The sequence below is a fragment of the Moschus berezovskii genome, chromosome 11 (assembly GCF_049115385.1).
Source record: "Moschus berezovskii isolate FMDL1 chromosome 11, NW_MosBer_1.0, whole genome shotgun sequence".
Classification (NCBI taxonomy): domain Eukaryota; kingdom Metazoa; phylum Chordata; class Mammalia; order Artiodactyla; family Moschidae; genus Moschus; species Moschus berezovskii.
Genome location: NC_142470.1, coordinates 31,447,167 through 31,463,511, shown reverse-complemented (window position 1 = coordinate 31,463,511; position 16,345 = coordinate 31,447,167). Strand labels below are relative to the sequence as shown.

The following is a 16,345-nucleotide window of genomic DNA, read 5'->3' as shown; positions in this document are numbered from 1 at the left end:
GCTCTCGTCAGCAAATTTACTCCCAGGCACTTCAGGTCTGTCCCTCGAGGCCAACAAGGCTCAAGGGGCAGCAGGCTAGGGAGGACTCTGGGAAAATAAGCCTCCAACATGTGCAAACATACTGTGCTGGAAACTCATAACCTCTGATTACTTGGATGGAATTCAATTTGCCACTTTCAAAAATCTAACAAAAACAGAACCCCCCCCCCTACTTTCATGTAATCACTGAATAATATTATAATCATTCTGCATGGAAATTGCATTATTTCCCTGATGGAGGCCTAGGCTTTGAACCTCTCAAGGCTTCACCCACTACATTACTTTTCAGAATATGAAGTAGCAGGTTCCAATTATCTGAAAAAAAAAAAAAAAAAGTTTAAAACAGTCACAGCACAATACATAGTGTGATCCAGATGGAGAGAATATACATTCTCTAGGACAGGCAACTTGATTAGTGCCTGTGACTGTTAAACACATTTCAGGTAATATACTGATAATGGACATTAATAGTAGCAATAGTGCTGAAGTGCTGGAATATAATGATTTGTGATTATATTACTGTTTCCTTTTGTGGAACACAGTGCATATTTCCAAATGACTCTATGTTCATTAAACCACACAAAAGCCCAGCGGCAGGTTGGCAGAAAGGTGGCCAGAAGGGGCTTGCAGTTACCGGTGTTTAGGAAGTGGGGAAAGATGGTGGCTAGAGTTCCTGGTGGGGCCCAGTGGACTCAGCACCATTTTCTGTGCTCTGGATTCATTGCACGTGTCCACCTATGTGGACAGACAGTAACTACTGAATAGCCAGTAAAGAAACGCTCCTGTGTGCAATGCAACAAGCTGATGGGTGTTAGAGGAGAATTTAGAAGTTAAAACTTTTGTCTATGCCCAAATATATGACCGTCTTTCCCTTGATTATCCCTTGGGATAATCTCCCATTATCCCTCAGAAAAAAGGGTAAGTCATAATGGAAAAGAGTATAAAAATAATATATGTGGACAGTGACTTTGTACAGCAGAAATTAACACAACATTATAAATCAACTGTACTTCAATAAAAGGATATTATACATTAAATTATTAAATATTCTAAATTTAATATATTACTGAATTTAATTAATTCAAATATGTATTAAATATATTAATATATATTTATATAAATTATATATATATATTATTTATATATAAATAAATTATAAATAAATTTCAATACATTTATTTATAAATAAATATATATTTATAAATATAATTTATTTAATAATATATTAAATATATTAAATTCAATATATCCAATATGCAATTTGATGGATTCTGTATCAGTAAACAGAGAAGGCAATGGCAAGCCACTCCAGTATTATTGCCTAGAAAATCCCACGGATGGAGGAGCCTGGTAGGTTGCAGTCCGTGGGGTCACTAAGGGTTGGACACGACTGAGCGACTTCACTTTCACTTTTCACTTTCACACATTGGAGAAGGAAATGGCAACCCACTCCAGTGTTCTTGCCTGGATAATCCCAGGAACGGGGGAGCCTGGTGGGCTTCCGTCTATGGGGTCACACAGAGTCGGACACGACTGAAGTGACTTAGCAGCAGCAGCAGCAGTATCAGTTAAAAGTCTCATCTCTCAGATGTACTCTTCCACCTGATTTAGTTAACACAGATGCGGTAATTACTCTTGGGATTATGACTTCATAATTTTAGTGTTCGGATGTTGTTGTAAATAAGACTTTAAAAAGTCACTTTAAACAGAAACCCAACAATGGTTAATTGCTGCAAGAGATCATGAATAGTCACTTATAAGGCAAATGAAAGAGAAAAAAGCAAACTGCCTCAACTCATGGGAATTGGGACCTGTGACTTGGATAAAATTTTGAAGGAAGGCATAACCCATTGATTCTAAAAGTGCTGTCTTGAAAATATAGATGGAAGTGAGGCTCATGAGCTCTGGAAAACTGTCAGAGGACTTGAAAAGCTGCTGTAGGCTAGGGATAAAAAAAAAAATACACTGGGAACAAAAGACACTCTGCAGTGGAAACTGCACCTGACAGGTTTGGAGAATGACTCATCTAATAAAAGTGGGAGAAAGTAGTATTTAAAAATTAACAGTTTACTTATTTTGTGATTTTAAAGATGTGTAACTAAAGTAATTAATTACATATTATAAGTAAACAGTTTGTTATTTCATTTATACTGTATTCCAAAAATATCCATTTATTCAGGTTGACTAAAATTTTTTTGGGAGCCCTTTTATTTTGGGTGCAAAGTCAGTTTCCTTAGCACCACAGGTGTACAGTTGTCCTACTGGCAAAGCCCTGGCTTACTCTACAACCCAAACCCACTTAGAGACATGAGCAGGTCTTTACTGCAACAACCCTTTCATTGGGTAGGAAATCTGAAGCCTAGAGACTTTTCTGTCCTACCACAAAATCCTTAAAGGAAGAAGTGAAATGTAGAAGGAAGCCTGAAAATAAGAACATGGCTTTTTAAAAACTGAAGTTAGTTGATTTATAATATTGTGGTAGTTTCTGGTGTACAATAAAATGATTCAGTAATATATATATATTTTCAGATTTTTTGTTATAGGTTTTTACAAGATGTTGACTATAGTTCCTGTGCTATACGGTAAATCCTTGCTGCTTGTCTATTTTATATGTAATAGTGTATATCTGTTCATCCTATGCTCTGAATTTATCCCTCTTCTCCCTCTCCTTTGGTAACCATAAGTTTGTTTTCTATGTCTATGAATCTGTTTCTGTTTTGTAAATAGTAGTACTTTTTAGATTCCACATATAAGTGATACCATAAAAATTTGCCTTTCTCTGTCTGACTTACTTTACTCAGTATGAAATCTCTAGGTCTATCCATGTTGCTGCAAATGGCAAAATTTCATTCTTTTTATGGCTGAATAGTATTCCATTGTGTGTATGGAATATACTTATCTATACCCACATATATACACACAGACCCACATTCACACCCATACCCACATACGCACATATATATATATACCTCATCTTTATCCATTCATCCGTTGATGGATACTTAGGTTGTTTCCAAGTCTTGGCTGTTGTAAATAATGCCGCTTTGAACACTGGGGAGCATGTATCTTTTCGAATTAGAGTTTTTGTTTTTTCCAGATACATGCTCAGGAGTAGGATTGTTGGATCATATGTGGCTCTATTTTTAGCTTTTTAAGGAAACTCCATACTGTTTTCCATAGTGGTTGAGCCAGTTTAACATTTCCACCAGCAGTGCAGGAGGAGAACATGGCTTCTCGAATGAACACGCCATGTGACAGCGAACGGCCTAGACTTTGCATCTGTCAACTGGGAATAATTTGGGGCTGTGAACTCACCGGTCAGAGCCAACCTCAAGAATCCCCTGCTGCTGCTGCTGCTAAGTTGCTTCAGTCGTGTCCGGCTCTGTATGACCCCATAGACTGCAGCCCACCAGGCTCCCCTGTCCCTGGGATTCTCCAGGCAAGAACACTGGAGTGGGTTGCCATTTCCTTCTCCAATGCATGAAAGTGAAAAGCGCAAGTGAAGTTGCTCAGTCGTGTCTGACCCTTAGCGACCCCATGGACTGCAGCCTACCAGGCTCCTCCATCCATGGGAGTTTCTAGGCAAGAGTACTGGAGTGGGTTGCCATTGCCTTCTCCGAAGAATTCCCTGGTAGCAGGTTATTTCTCTACACTGACCCCTGCCTACTCTTCTGGAGGGTATTCCTTCTGGATCCCAGACTAGTTTGCTTTTCTTCAGCCCTGCCAGAATGCTGCCATTGCTTTAAAAAAGTGAAGACACTTTTATTGAAAAGTGTATGTAAACATGAAAATCCATCTCCAGTCTTCTTTCCAGATGGGTAAAGCCCTGCTGAAAGGTGCCAGGTGGGAGTGCTCTGGTCCCACCTCTGTCTGGGAGCACTCCCTGCCCCCTGGCTGGCAAACCCAGCCTCCAGCTCTTTCTCTGTCAGTCCTGGGCCAGGGGCTGTTACATTAGATCATCCCTCCTAGTGGGAGGAGGAAAAGGAAAGGAAAGTGAAGTCGCTCAGTTGGGTCCAACTCTTTGCAACCCCATGGATGGTAGCCTACCAGGCTTCTCCGTCCATGGCATTTTCCAGGCAAGAGGACTGGAGTGGGTTGCCATTTCCTTCTCCAGGGGATCTTCCTGACCCAGCGATCGAACCTGGGTTTCCCGTATTGCAGGCAGACGCTTTACCATCTGAGCCACCAGGGAAGCCCAGACAATGGGAGGAGGAGCCACTGTAATTAAAACCCAGGAAAGCAAGATCTGTGCTGGCTAATGATGTGGCTTTGGGTCCTGAGATGTACTTTAAATTTTATAATTCATGCAAATCCACTCCCCCCCTCCTTACCCCCAGCAAAAATAGAGGAGAAAAGGTGCATCTGATAGTGAGGCGGGGTGTCCTAATCGGGAAGCTACATGAGGTCACTGGGGTCCTCTTAGAGGTCTCAGGCAGCAAAGAGTGAATACGATTTCCCAGAAGCAAGTGTTTCTCTTTCCATGGGGGCATTTCAGACACAAAGTCGCTAAAAATTTAACAGCTCCATGAGAACTCCTATTCAGGAAGAATTAAACTGGCTACTTCGATTCCACACTCCTCAAAGCTGCAGGCGTGGAACTTTGGGTGCAGCTGCAGGGAGAGCTGGAACATATGAATTATGAACTAAGACCCTGTGGATGCTCCAATCTGGTCCGAGAGCCCAGACCCAAAGTGGGAGGTGGGAAAAACCACAGGCTGCCTCAGGCTTGTGCACAAGCTCAGTCTCAGTCAAGGATTGCCTCCCCATTCCTTTTGACCTTCTGCCTCAGTCGTAAAATGGCAACACAAGCACCTACCCATCGGGCTGCTGGGAGATTAAATGAAGTATTCAAAAAAGTACTCAGAAGCTTACTGAAACGCAGTAGGTTCTTACTAAATGTTAGTGCTTATTGCTTGCTCTTATCTGTCACCCAAATGATCTTCCTAAGACAGAAATCTGGTTTCCTCTCATTGAAAACCCTTTAGAGGCCTCCTACTGAATAGACAAAAACCCCAAAATACTCGGTAAGGTATCCGTGGCCTCAGCCCTACTCTAGTGACTTCAGCCTTTCTGGCCATGGTTCCCCCATACTGCGTTACTGGAAGTTTCCAAGCAGGAACCTAGACCCCTCATGTCTGTCTCTCACCTCCTGCCTGGCCAGCTCCATGGCGGTGCCTACGTACCTATCCTCTGAGCTCCTGAAGTTACCATTTACTGAGGTGCTTTGCGCTCTATCCACATTTTGGGCTGGATACTAATTTGGGGGATGGGGGACTGTCCTGTGCACTAGAGGACATTAAGCAGCATCCTTGGCCCCACCCGCCAGCTGCCGGTAGCAGATTCCCTCTCACATGCCCACCCCAAGTTATGACAACAAAATATATCTCCAGACATTGCCCAGTGTCCCCCAGACAAGGGAAGGGATAAAATTACCCCTGGTTGATAACCACTGCACAAAACTATAAGTGCCTTGAACACACAGACTCTAACTGACTCATCTCTCTATCAGTGGATCCTGTCCGGTACTTGACAGATAGCAAGTGCTCAGCAAATGCCTGTGGAAAAGCAAAGAAGGAAATAAAATGAATTTGGTGCTCATGACATAGTAAATATCTCCACCAAGGATGAGATGAGAATGTTGGATCAACTAATGAGTCAACAAATGAGATAGATAAAAGTTTGGTTAGTGACTAGGTATACAGAAGGTGTGTGGAACCAGTAAGTCTGTCTCATCATTTAACATCTTATAAAAAAAAAAAAATTCAGCTTCCCACCTCCATCCCCTTCTGGATTCTCCTCTACCTGTCCTGCCCAGCTTCCGTGCATCCCAGTGAAAATTCTTCAGGAGTTTCCTGGGCCTCCTGTCTAGTAACTCACCTCCCATTCCTTCTTCAGCTCACTCCTCAGCCCATCACTGCCTCTCAAGTTCTTCTGTTGAGGTCACCAACAATATGTGTTTGCATGCTGAGTCACTTCAATTGTGTCTGACTTTTTGCAAACCTATGGGCCACAGCCCGCCAGGCTCCTCTGTCCATGGGCTTCTCCAGGCAAGAATATCGGAGTGGGTTGCCATACCCTCCTGCAGAGGATCTTCCTTGACTCAGGGATCGAACCCATGTCTCTTATGTTTCCTGCACTGGCAGGAGGGTTCTTTCCTAGAGCCACCAGGGAAGCCCCCACCAATATATACTACTTGTGCTGAATGAAATAGAAGGTTCCTACTTCTCATCCTGTTTGCCATCCCAGAAGATTTCCATACTGATGATCATTCCTTAAAAGCAGGGATGACAATCATGATATAAACTATTGGGATGGCACAGGCACTGGCCCTGTGGATGCACTGACCAGTCAGAATAGTCTCTGGGCATCAGTGGTCAGCCTGTGTGTACAAACTGAATATAAACATTGCTTAAACACTTCCTTTCCAATCTCATATGTTCCCACCCCGCCCCCCCCTCCCCCCGCCACTTCCTTGGTTGCTGTTTCATTCTATTTTGCAGGAACACTTCTCTCTCTCTGGCTATTAAATATCAGAGTTCCTTGAGGATTTTCTCTAAGCTCTCTTCCTTTTTTTTTATTTTAACTCTACTCCTTTCCCCACATGATCCATGCTCAGGGCATTTCTTCCCTTCCATATGCTGATGGCTCCTGAAAACACATGATCTCAGCCCCTACCTTTCCTCTGCATTCCAGATCTGTCCATCTCACTGCTTATCCGCCACCTCTAATCTGATGTCTCAAAGGCAACTCAACGTGCCACACCTCTTCCTCTGACCCAAACAAGGCAAAGCATCAGGGACTTCCCCAGGGCTCTGGTAGACAGACAGCACCGCTAACCATCGACTGTACAAACCTGACACCTAGGAGCCTCTCCCTCCATCGCCACCCCGTCAACAATCCTGAAATCTTTCAGTTCAGTTCAGTTCAGTCATTCAGTTGTGTCTGACTCTTTGCAACCCCATGAATCGCAGCACGCCAGGCCTCCCTGTCCATCACCAACTCCTGGAGTTTACCCAAACTCACATGCATCGAGTCGGTGATGCCATCCAGCCATCTCATCCTCTGTCGTTCCCCTCTCCTCCTGCCCCCAATCCCTCCCAGCATCAGGGTCTTTTCCAATGAGTCAACTCGTTGCATGAGGTGGCCAAAGTGTTGGAGTTTCAGCCTCAGCATCAGTCCTTCCAATGAACACCCAGGATTGATCTCCTTTAGAATGGACTGGTTGGATCTCCTAGGAGTCCAAGGGACTCTCAAGAGTCTTCTCCAGCACCACAGTTCAAAAGCATCAATTCTTCGGCGATCAGCTTTCTTCACAGTCCAACTCTCACATCCATATATGACCACTGGAAAAACCATAGCCTTGACTAGATGAACCTTTTTTGGCAAAGTAATATCTCTGCTTTTTAATATGCTATCTAGGTTGGCCATAACTTTCCTTCCAAGGAGTAAGCGTCTTTTAATTTCCTGGCTGCAATCAGCATCCGCAGTGATTTTGGAGCCCAGAAAAATAAAGTCTGACACTGTTTCCATTGTTTCCCCATCTATTTCCCATGAAGTGATGGGACCAGATGCCATGATCTTAGTTTTCTGAATATTGAGCTTCATGCCAACTTTTTCACTCCCCTCTTTCACTTTCATCAAGAGGCTTTTGAGTTCCTCTTCACTTTCTGCCATAAGGGTGGTGTCATCTGCATATCTGAGGTTATTGATATTTCTCCCAGCAATCTTGATTCCAGCTTGTGCTTCTTCCAGCCCAGCGTTTCTCATGATGTACTCTACGTATAAGTTAAACAAGCAGGGTGACATCTTTGTCTCCATCCAATTCTCTTTAGCTCCATAGTCGCCTCCCTCTCTTGCAACAGTCCTCACTTGCTTTTCTCCAATGCAGCCAGAAAGACTTTCCTCAAAATGCACATCTGATCCTCTTTCTCCCCTGCTTTAAGCCTCCCCGCTCCAGGCTGTGCCTGGACTGGTGACTACTTTCCATCCTGCCTCATCCCCCTGCTCCTGGTCCTCTTGTATGCTCCTACACCCTGGCCGTGTTTCAGTTTCCAGAATATTCCGTACTCCTGCCACAGGGCCTTTCTGTGCACTGTTTCCTCTCTCTTCACCTGTTAATGCTGATTCAGAGCCCAAATCAAGTATCAACTCCCAAGGGAAGCCTGCCTTGACCTGAGGCTGTATCACCTTCCTATTTATAGAGAGGGTCTCTCTCCTTTCAAGTACCTGGGTTCATAATTATAATTTATGCTTGTAATTATAGGATTAACTCCTGTCTTCCTTGCCTAGAGTGTAAGCTCCATACAGACAGAGACCATGTCTACTTTTGTTTACCTCTGTGTTTCCAGTCCAGGGTGGGCAGCTAACTGTGGTCCCTGGGCCAAATCCGGGCTGGTGCCTGTCCATCAAGTTTTACTGGAACAAAGCTACACCCATGCACTGTGTACTGTCTGTGGTTGCTTCTGCTGCATAAGAGGTGAGGACAACAATAGAGACAACATGGCCCTCAAAGCTAACGTAGTTTTGCTGTTATTGTTTAGTCGCTAAGTTGTGTCTGACTCTTTGCAACTCCATGGACTGTAGCCAGCCAGGTTTCTCTGTCCCTGGGATTTCCCAGGCAAGAATACTGGAGGGGTTTGCCATTTCCTTCTCCCGAGGATCTTCCTAACCCAGGGATGAAACCCACATCTCCTGAGTTTCCTTAATTGGCAGGTGGATTCTTTGCCACTCAGTCACCTGGGAATCCCCCAAATATTTAATCCATAGAAAAAGCCTGTGCTCACTTGGGCAGCACATACACTAAAACTGGAATGATACAGAATAGATTAGCATGGCCCCTGCACAAGGATGACACACAAATACGTGAAGTGTTCCCTACTTCAAAAGAAAAAGAAAAAGGCTGCCATCCCCTGCTCTAGGCTGGAGCGCCAGCGTGTAACAGAAAGCAGACATTCCAAACAAATTCACTAAGTGGAGCGTAAATGGGCAAGGAATAAATGAGTTTCTAATAGATGCCTTGCTGTCTGCTGAGTGGCTCAAATGAGCCCTCTCTAGGACAATGCTGGCCGCTGCAGGCCTGCATGAGAATACTGGGGGCTGTTACCGACGTGCCGACCCCTACTCTTCTGCCCTGGAGTGGGGATCCTTGAGTTTTCTTTGGGTTCCCAGCCAACAGGTCACCATGGGTAAGAAAGGGGTCTTTGATCTGACGATGGGGGCCCCTGCTCCTGGCTGCTTCTGAGCCAGGGGAACTCTCCCTGGCCATCCCATATCTGCCTGACCCTGTCACAATCCTGTGACAGCCCTAAAGAAGGAAGAGGGAATTTCAGAGTGCCTCCCCGGCCCACCCCCCCCCCCCCCACTTCAGGGCACTACGGGGACTCCATGAGAAGTCTCAACTACACAGTGGGGTCTTAGGTGGGGAAGGAGCCCAGAAGCCCAAAACCCCTAACGTGACAGACCCAAGGACAAACCTGGTCACCACTGGCTGTTTCTCCTGCCTCTTTGCCAAGGCCTCCAGGAGACTACAGCCTCCGTCCAGAATAAAAGATTACCTTCCCTACTCCAGCCCCCAGAGACCTGGCCATTTCTCATTCAGAGCTCACTCTGAGTTCAGCCTCTCATCCAACATCACCCTGTACTGCTCACTGTATTTGCACAAGGGCCCTTCCTTCCTCTCTACCCTGCACCATCGCAGAGGAGGGGTGCTTTACCCTCTCCTATCTCTGTCACCACCCCTCCCAGCTCCAACCCCTGAGTCAGGAACGCGCAGCACAAAGCACACAGGAGGCTCTTGCAAACACCTAGGAAAGGCGGAAGGGCCTCAGAACACCCTGGATCCCAGCGGCATCACCCGTGACACCTGAGATGCTGACGGCCACTGCCCAGCTCCCTTCCGCCCAGGCCTGCTTCTTCTGTGTCTTGCATGACCTAGAATGACCGTGCCTCCTGCCTCCCACCTCCCTCCATCCAATGCTGGCTCAGCTGGGCCCTGTCAGCACATTTCAGACCAGCCGAGGTGCCTCCAGCGGCCAGCCTGGAGGTTCCCGGACTCCATGCAGGCTTCTTCTGGCGCTGCCATCCCAGTGGGGGGAGACCCCAGAATTTTAATACTCATAAATAAGATGTAGCAAATTTCCAAGCGGAGATAAAGCTGCATCCAGGCTGAAGCGTTAAATGTGGCAGGAACAGAAGACGGAACGTGAGCATTTACACCCAAGCACAAGTAGCCAGCAACCCGCAGAGCTGGCGTGGGAGAACGTTTCCGGCTCCTCACTCGTGGGTGCTAGACGCAGGCACCACGTGGCTCTGCTAGAGAAAGAGTTTCAGATTTAGTGCTCAGATGTTTTGTTAAGATCCAGGGGAAAGAGAAAGAACACTTCTGGGTGAAGCCCAGATCACTGCTCCGAGGATTCTAGAAGGCCCTCCTCCCTGAATCCTCCTGGGTCCCTGGCACAGCTCTAGGTGCACTGGGCCACCAGGTGGGGACCCTGCCAGGGGGTCCAGCAGAGGTGGCTCCCCTCAGCCCTGCCGCTGTCCCACTGCCTCCAGAGCCTGGAGTCTCCTCTGCCTTGACTTCCCCAGACAAAGACAGAGAGGATGCCAGCTCGTGTCATCTCACAGGACTCTGCTCTGAAGTGGGACCCTTTGAAATAGGCTTGGTGGCTGTCTCAGTCCGCTGGGGCCACCAAGATAAAGTACTACAGATAGGGAGGCTCAAACAGGAGAAATTAGTTTTCTCACGGTTCTGGAGGCTGGAAGTCCAAGGTCAAGGTGCGGCAGCTTCGGTTTCTCCCGAGGCTGCTCGTCCTGGCTTGCAGATGGCAGCCTTCTCGATGTGTCTTCACACAGTCTCTCCTCTGCGCACACACATCCCTGGTGTGTCTTTGTGAGTCTAAAGTTCCTCTTTTTATAAGGACACCGGTCAGATTGGATTAGGGTCCACCCATTTGACCTCACTTAATTTTAATGGCATCTTTAAAAGCTCTGTCTTCAAATACAGACACATTCAGAGGTCTCGGGGTTAGGGCTTTGACATATCAATTTTGGGGATACACAGTTCAGTGTATGACAGTGGCTAATAATAAGCTAAAGAACATGCTTGACTATGTCATGGTAGAGTTAAGGAAAACGGGATACCATTCCTCCCTGGATGTTTCACGCAATGGCAAACTTATCTGCCCTTCCAGAAAGTTCTTGAGCAGAAAGATGAATACAATTCATATCCAAAAATACTTTACATTCACTGGATTTCTACTTATTTATTTGACTTTAACAAAAGCCTTCACTGAAAACAGATGAATTAAACTGGTGATGATGACAATGAAGAGAATAATAGTAGATCAGCTACGAAACCAAGCAAAGTTACAAACACTTTTAAGTTAAAATAGTTTCAGTTGACAAGCTTTGTTTTAGACCTGAACTGTAACTCTGAATAACATGGCATTTATAAAATATATATTTAGCTAACCCTTTTACAGAGCACTGTAAATCAGTCATAAAAGGCCAAACTTTGTAGAAGTGGTCTAATTTTAGAGGTGAAACAAAATGCTATTACTGATTATTTAAGAGGCTAAAGGCAAACACTACCAAAAGGACCCAGACCTGAGAAGTGTCTATTTCAGAGGCATCAAAGGGAGGTCTTATTAAATTCACAGTGAGTTTTCTCCAGAGACTACAAACTGATTGCATGTGGGGGTATGGACATGAGAAAATAAATAAACGTGCTCCCACCTTCTGTTTCTACAAGTTGTCAAACTCTGCATAAAAGCCTTCATTCTTTTTAAGTGTCAGGGTCTGTGGAATGAGATGTCAAGGGGGAGGCAGCCTGGCTGTTTTTTTCACATTCTACACTTGGCATTCAGCATAGAGTCTGGTGGGCAGTAGAGAACCAAGAAATAGTGCTCATATGGAATCTGAAGAGCATAACCACTGTGGATGAGATCTGGGAAAGAGGGAAGACTAGAAAAAAGCAAGAATTGAGGGATAGCAAAAATCAGGGACACTATGAGCTGAGCCTCCTAACCATCATCAGAGATTGTACAAATGAACTAAGTAAATCATTATTCAGTTGTCTGATACAATTAGAAAAGGGAGCAGAAAAAGCTGAACAAATAACTGCTTTAAAATGTATAATGAAAATCCCACGGATGGAGGAGCCTGGTAGGCTGTAGTCCGTGGGGTCGCTAAGGGTCGGACACTACTGAGAGACTTCACTTTCACACATTGGAGAAGGAAATGGCAACCCACTCCAGTGTTCTTGCCTGGAGAATCCCAGGGACAGGGGAGCCTGGTGGGCTTCCGTCTATGGGGTCACACAGAGTCGGACACGATTGAAGTGATGCAGCAGCAGCAGCAGCAGCAGCAGCAGCATCTTTTCAAAAATAAACCCAGAATTTTGTAAAGAATGTTTATCAAGGTTACATAAAACATCAAGACTACATTTTAGAGGCCGATTGAAAACCTGAGGGTTTAAAGAAAATCCATCCTACTAAGCATAAAAATAAAGTTATTTTTAAAAGCTACTACATGAAATAAAGAATACAAATACTAGCTTACTCTTTTACAAAGCTCACTGTACAATATAATCCAGGAAATCACCATTGTGTGAATGGGAGAGGATGGGAGGGGAAGGAATGGGAGGAAGGGAGAGAAGGGTCATGCGTGAGGCTAACAAGAAAGCTGCAGTCAGAGCACGAAAGGCCTGGCCGCGAGGTTAAGGATTTTGTACTTTCTCCTCTGGCCAGGGGGAGCCAAGAGAGTTTAAAAGAAGAACTGGCCCCATCAAATTTATATTTTCAAAAGATGACTCACCAGTTAAAAGCCCCTAATGAAAAGAGTGGCCATCAGCTGAAACAAATACAAAACAATTAGGCACTGAACAGGCCCCTCAAAGCAGATATGTTCTCCTCATTTGCTGTCTTCACGGACAGTAGATAACAAGTAGGTCCCATGTTCAGGGCTTGCTGCCCCAGTTTCAAGTGCTGTACAATTCCCATGACATACATCTTTTCCCCAAATGCCGTCCTAGGACGTCTTCCTCCTTAAAGAGTAAATGCAGGTCGAGTAACAAGTACAGTAGTTTGCCCAGGGTAAGAGCAAGCCTGAATTTTCTTCATCAAAGGAAAAAAAAAACCAAATGAAAATACCAAGTCTCTCTTATTTTATGATCTGCTTTTTCTAAATATTCATATAAGCTGACCTTTTCAAGGCATCGCCTGGAACTGAAAACATGCTGGTAATAAATTGTGTTTCTCTGGCTTAAACGAAGCGGTGTTTTGCTGCGAGTCAGGAGTGGTTTCCATTCCTGGAGATGCTCAGAGAACCAGGCTGCCAGGAGCTGGCAGGGGCTCTGGTTCCAGGGCAAAGGCCCCCCTCAGTGTCAGTGAGGATCAAGGATAGTGTGTATGTGTGTAAGGCACTCGCTCTGAATTTCCCATCTTCAATCCTTCCAAAGTGCTTTTCTGGGTACTGTGAGTAGAGGGTAGCCAGGTGCCATGGACACCTTTGGCAGCCTGGTAAAAAGCCTGTAGACTCCTTTTCAGAATAATGCTTTTAAAAACATAAAATAAAGTGCATAGGATGATTCAAGAAACCTGCTACATTTAAACATAGTTCTCAAAATGTTAATGTAGTAAATATCCTTCTCTGTCAATGCATTAAATAATAAAGTCTAGAGTCATTTTTTCTAATTGGAGTTTTTGACTGCGCTGCACAGCATGTAGGATCTCAGTTCCCCAACCAGGGATGGAACACACACATCCCATCCCGCTGCCCCCCGCCTACCCCCCTGCCTCCCCCACGTCCCCCCCCCACCCCGCCCACTGCAAATTGTGAAGTCTTAACCACTAGACCACCAGGGAAGTCTTAAGAGTCGTGTTTAAAACTACTGTAACTTCCAAGTAGTTGTGAATATAAATGATACTTTGAGACATGTGCAACAAGGAGGAAAATATCTGTGATTCCTGCGGGTGACAGAGCCACACACTACTGTGGTTTGTCGCCTACGTTCATGAATTGAAGGGAGCGCCAGCTTTCACTGGGAAAATAAAGCCACATATTCCCCTATTCACACCACAGATGTCCTGTGCTAGACCAAGTATGAAAAACAACAAATGTGCCCTGCAATGCTCTGAGGTAGGGACGCTACTTCCCAGCCTGATTTAATCTGGAGCATCTCTTAACCTTTCTGGGGACGTTAACACTTGAATTCCATGGGACTGTTGTGCAGATTTAATAGGTTCCTTCCCTTTATTTTTGTCTGTTAAGAAAGAAGCAATTGATGTGAGAGATTAAGAGTGGGTGCACCCAAGGCCTGGACCTATACCCCCTGGAGATCTGGACCCTGTGACCTGCTCCTGGGGCTTCCCTGGTGGCTCAGTGGTAAAGAATCGGCCTGCCAATGCACCAGTTCGATTCTTGGGTTGGGAAGATCCCCTGGAGAAGGAAGTGGCAACCCACTCCAGTAGGCTTGTGTGGGAAATTCCATGGACAGAGGGGCCTGGTGGGCTACAGTCCATGGGGTGGAAACGCACACATCCAAGCACACCCTGCTCCTGACCTCACAAGGATGTTTATGAGACTCTGGTGGGAAAATGGGGCCATGTGCTTTGCCCATCATGTAGGATGTCTGAAACCAGAAGGACTGAACTTTGAGGTTATTATTCTGTGTTTTCAGGTGTGGCTGGTGTGGAAGGAATCCTGGTTCCATGGTGACTAGTGTGGGGCTTTGAGGTTGTTTCTTGCCGATGCCCCAGTTTCCCTACTGGCAAATGAGCAGCTCTTCTTTACAGAGTTTTGTAAAGGTGGGAGGAGAGAACATGATGTTTAGAAAAGGACCTGGCACTCAGTAGGCACGCAGTAAAAGCGAGCCATTTAATTTTAATCTTTATTACAGCCTTGTCTCAGGCCATGACGATGCTTTGGATACTGCCCCAAAAGCTTCCTTCTTCATCCTCCGAGGGTCTGAAATAAAGCAAAGCCCCAGAATAGAGGGTGGGTTCTTTCCCAGAGTTCCCATATGGCAGGAAGGAAACTTTTATTTTCAATAGTATTTCTGAAAAACCTCAGTATGGGGTATGCAGTATAAGCAAACAAAATCCTAAAGCTTCAGAGACATCCTACCGTATCTTGACCCTGCGCTGGCCCTGGCTGAATTTTCCTGTCATCTCATACAGCACAGACACAGTTCTGGGGCAGAAGACACCGCTGGGTTAACATGAGGGCTAAGCCATGGTGTGAGGGGAAGTGTCTGCAAGACAGTTTCTAGAGACACTGGATCCTGACGTCAGTAAGAGAAGGTTGCATGCATAGATAAGAAACCTTAAAATTTTTTTTTTTACATCTTTTTCTTAGGAAACACAGACCCCTATAAAGGGAGACAACACAGTTCTTGTTCTTTAGAAGTTTACAGGCTCTCGGGAGACAAAGCCAGACATGGAAAAGATATAAAAACACACAAAGAAACCACAGCCCCAATATAAATGGGGTGATGACACAGAAATGCTACTCTAGTGCTCTTGGGTGGAGAAATCTTTAAAAGAAATTTTTTCTGGGCCATGCAGCTTGTGTGATCTTAGTTTCCCAACCAGGGATTGAACCCACATGCTCAGCAGTGAAAGCACAGAGTCCTAACCACTGGACTGCCAGGGAATTCCCTGGGATGGGGGAACTCTGTCTTCTCAGAGCCCCCCCAGTGGAGTTCACTGGTCTCATAAAATTCTACCCACCTGGAGATGAAAAGACTCCAGAAGAAAGTCAGTACATGTTCAGGCTGGAGAGATAGATTTCCTTTTCTTTTACCCTGTGACCTTTCTAAAGGTGTCTGTGTCACTTTATGGTTTATAATATTAACATTAATGTATCATGGCACATGGACAAGTAGGAGCAAAGGGAGGGAGGTTCCTTTCCACCAGGGCTGTGGTGACACCCTCTCCCAGTTGTGGAGTAGAAACATTGAGAATACAAAGCGGAAGACCTCCAGGTGATGTTCCCGGAACTATTGTGAACATTGGAGCCCAAAAAGACTGCCTTGGGAAGAGGGGTGGTGTGCAGGAGGCTCTGCACGTTTGTGAGGACTGAAAAGGCATATGCACGGTGACCCAGTCCTTGGGGCTCAGGGGCAGCCCCTGTGGGAAGAGTGGTACAGACTGCAGAAATTGTTTGTTGAGGGAATGAAAATAGAGCGGTGGGGCCAAACAGAGTTTAGGGACAGCCAGGATGAGAAAGATGGTTAAAAACTTCCAATGACCAAAGCCTGTATCTCAGGCACAGCTCAAAGCCTTTTATGTGTGTTAATACTGGAACA

The 16,345-nt window shown here is 45.4% G+C and overlaps 1 protein-coding gene and 1 non-coding gene across 2 annotated transcripts in view; one reads left to right on the top strand and one right to left on the bottom strand.

Moving 5' to 3' along the window:
- The window catches only part of KLHL29 (kelch like family member 29), a 339,724-nt gene that overhangs the window by 259,096 nt on the left and 64,283 nt on the right, over positions 1 to 16,345 (bottom strand). The window lies entirely within an intron of this gene.
- On the top strand, positions 8,815 to 8,921 carry LOC129540175 (U6 spliceosomal RNA). Its single transcript, XR_008682626.2, has one exon. It is a non-coding gene; the product is annotated as a U6 spliceosomal RNA (small nuclear RNA).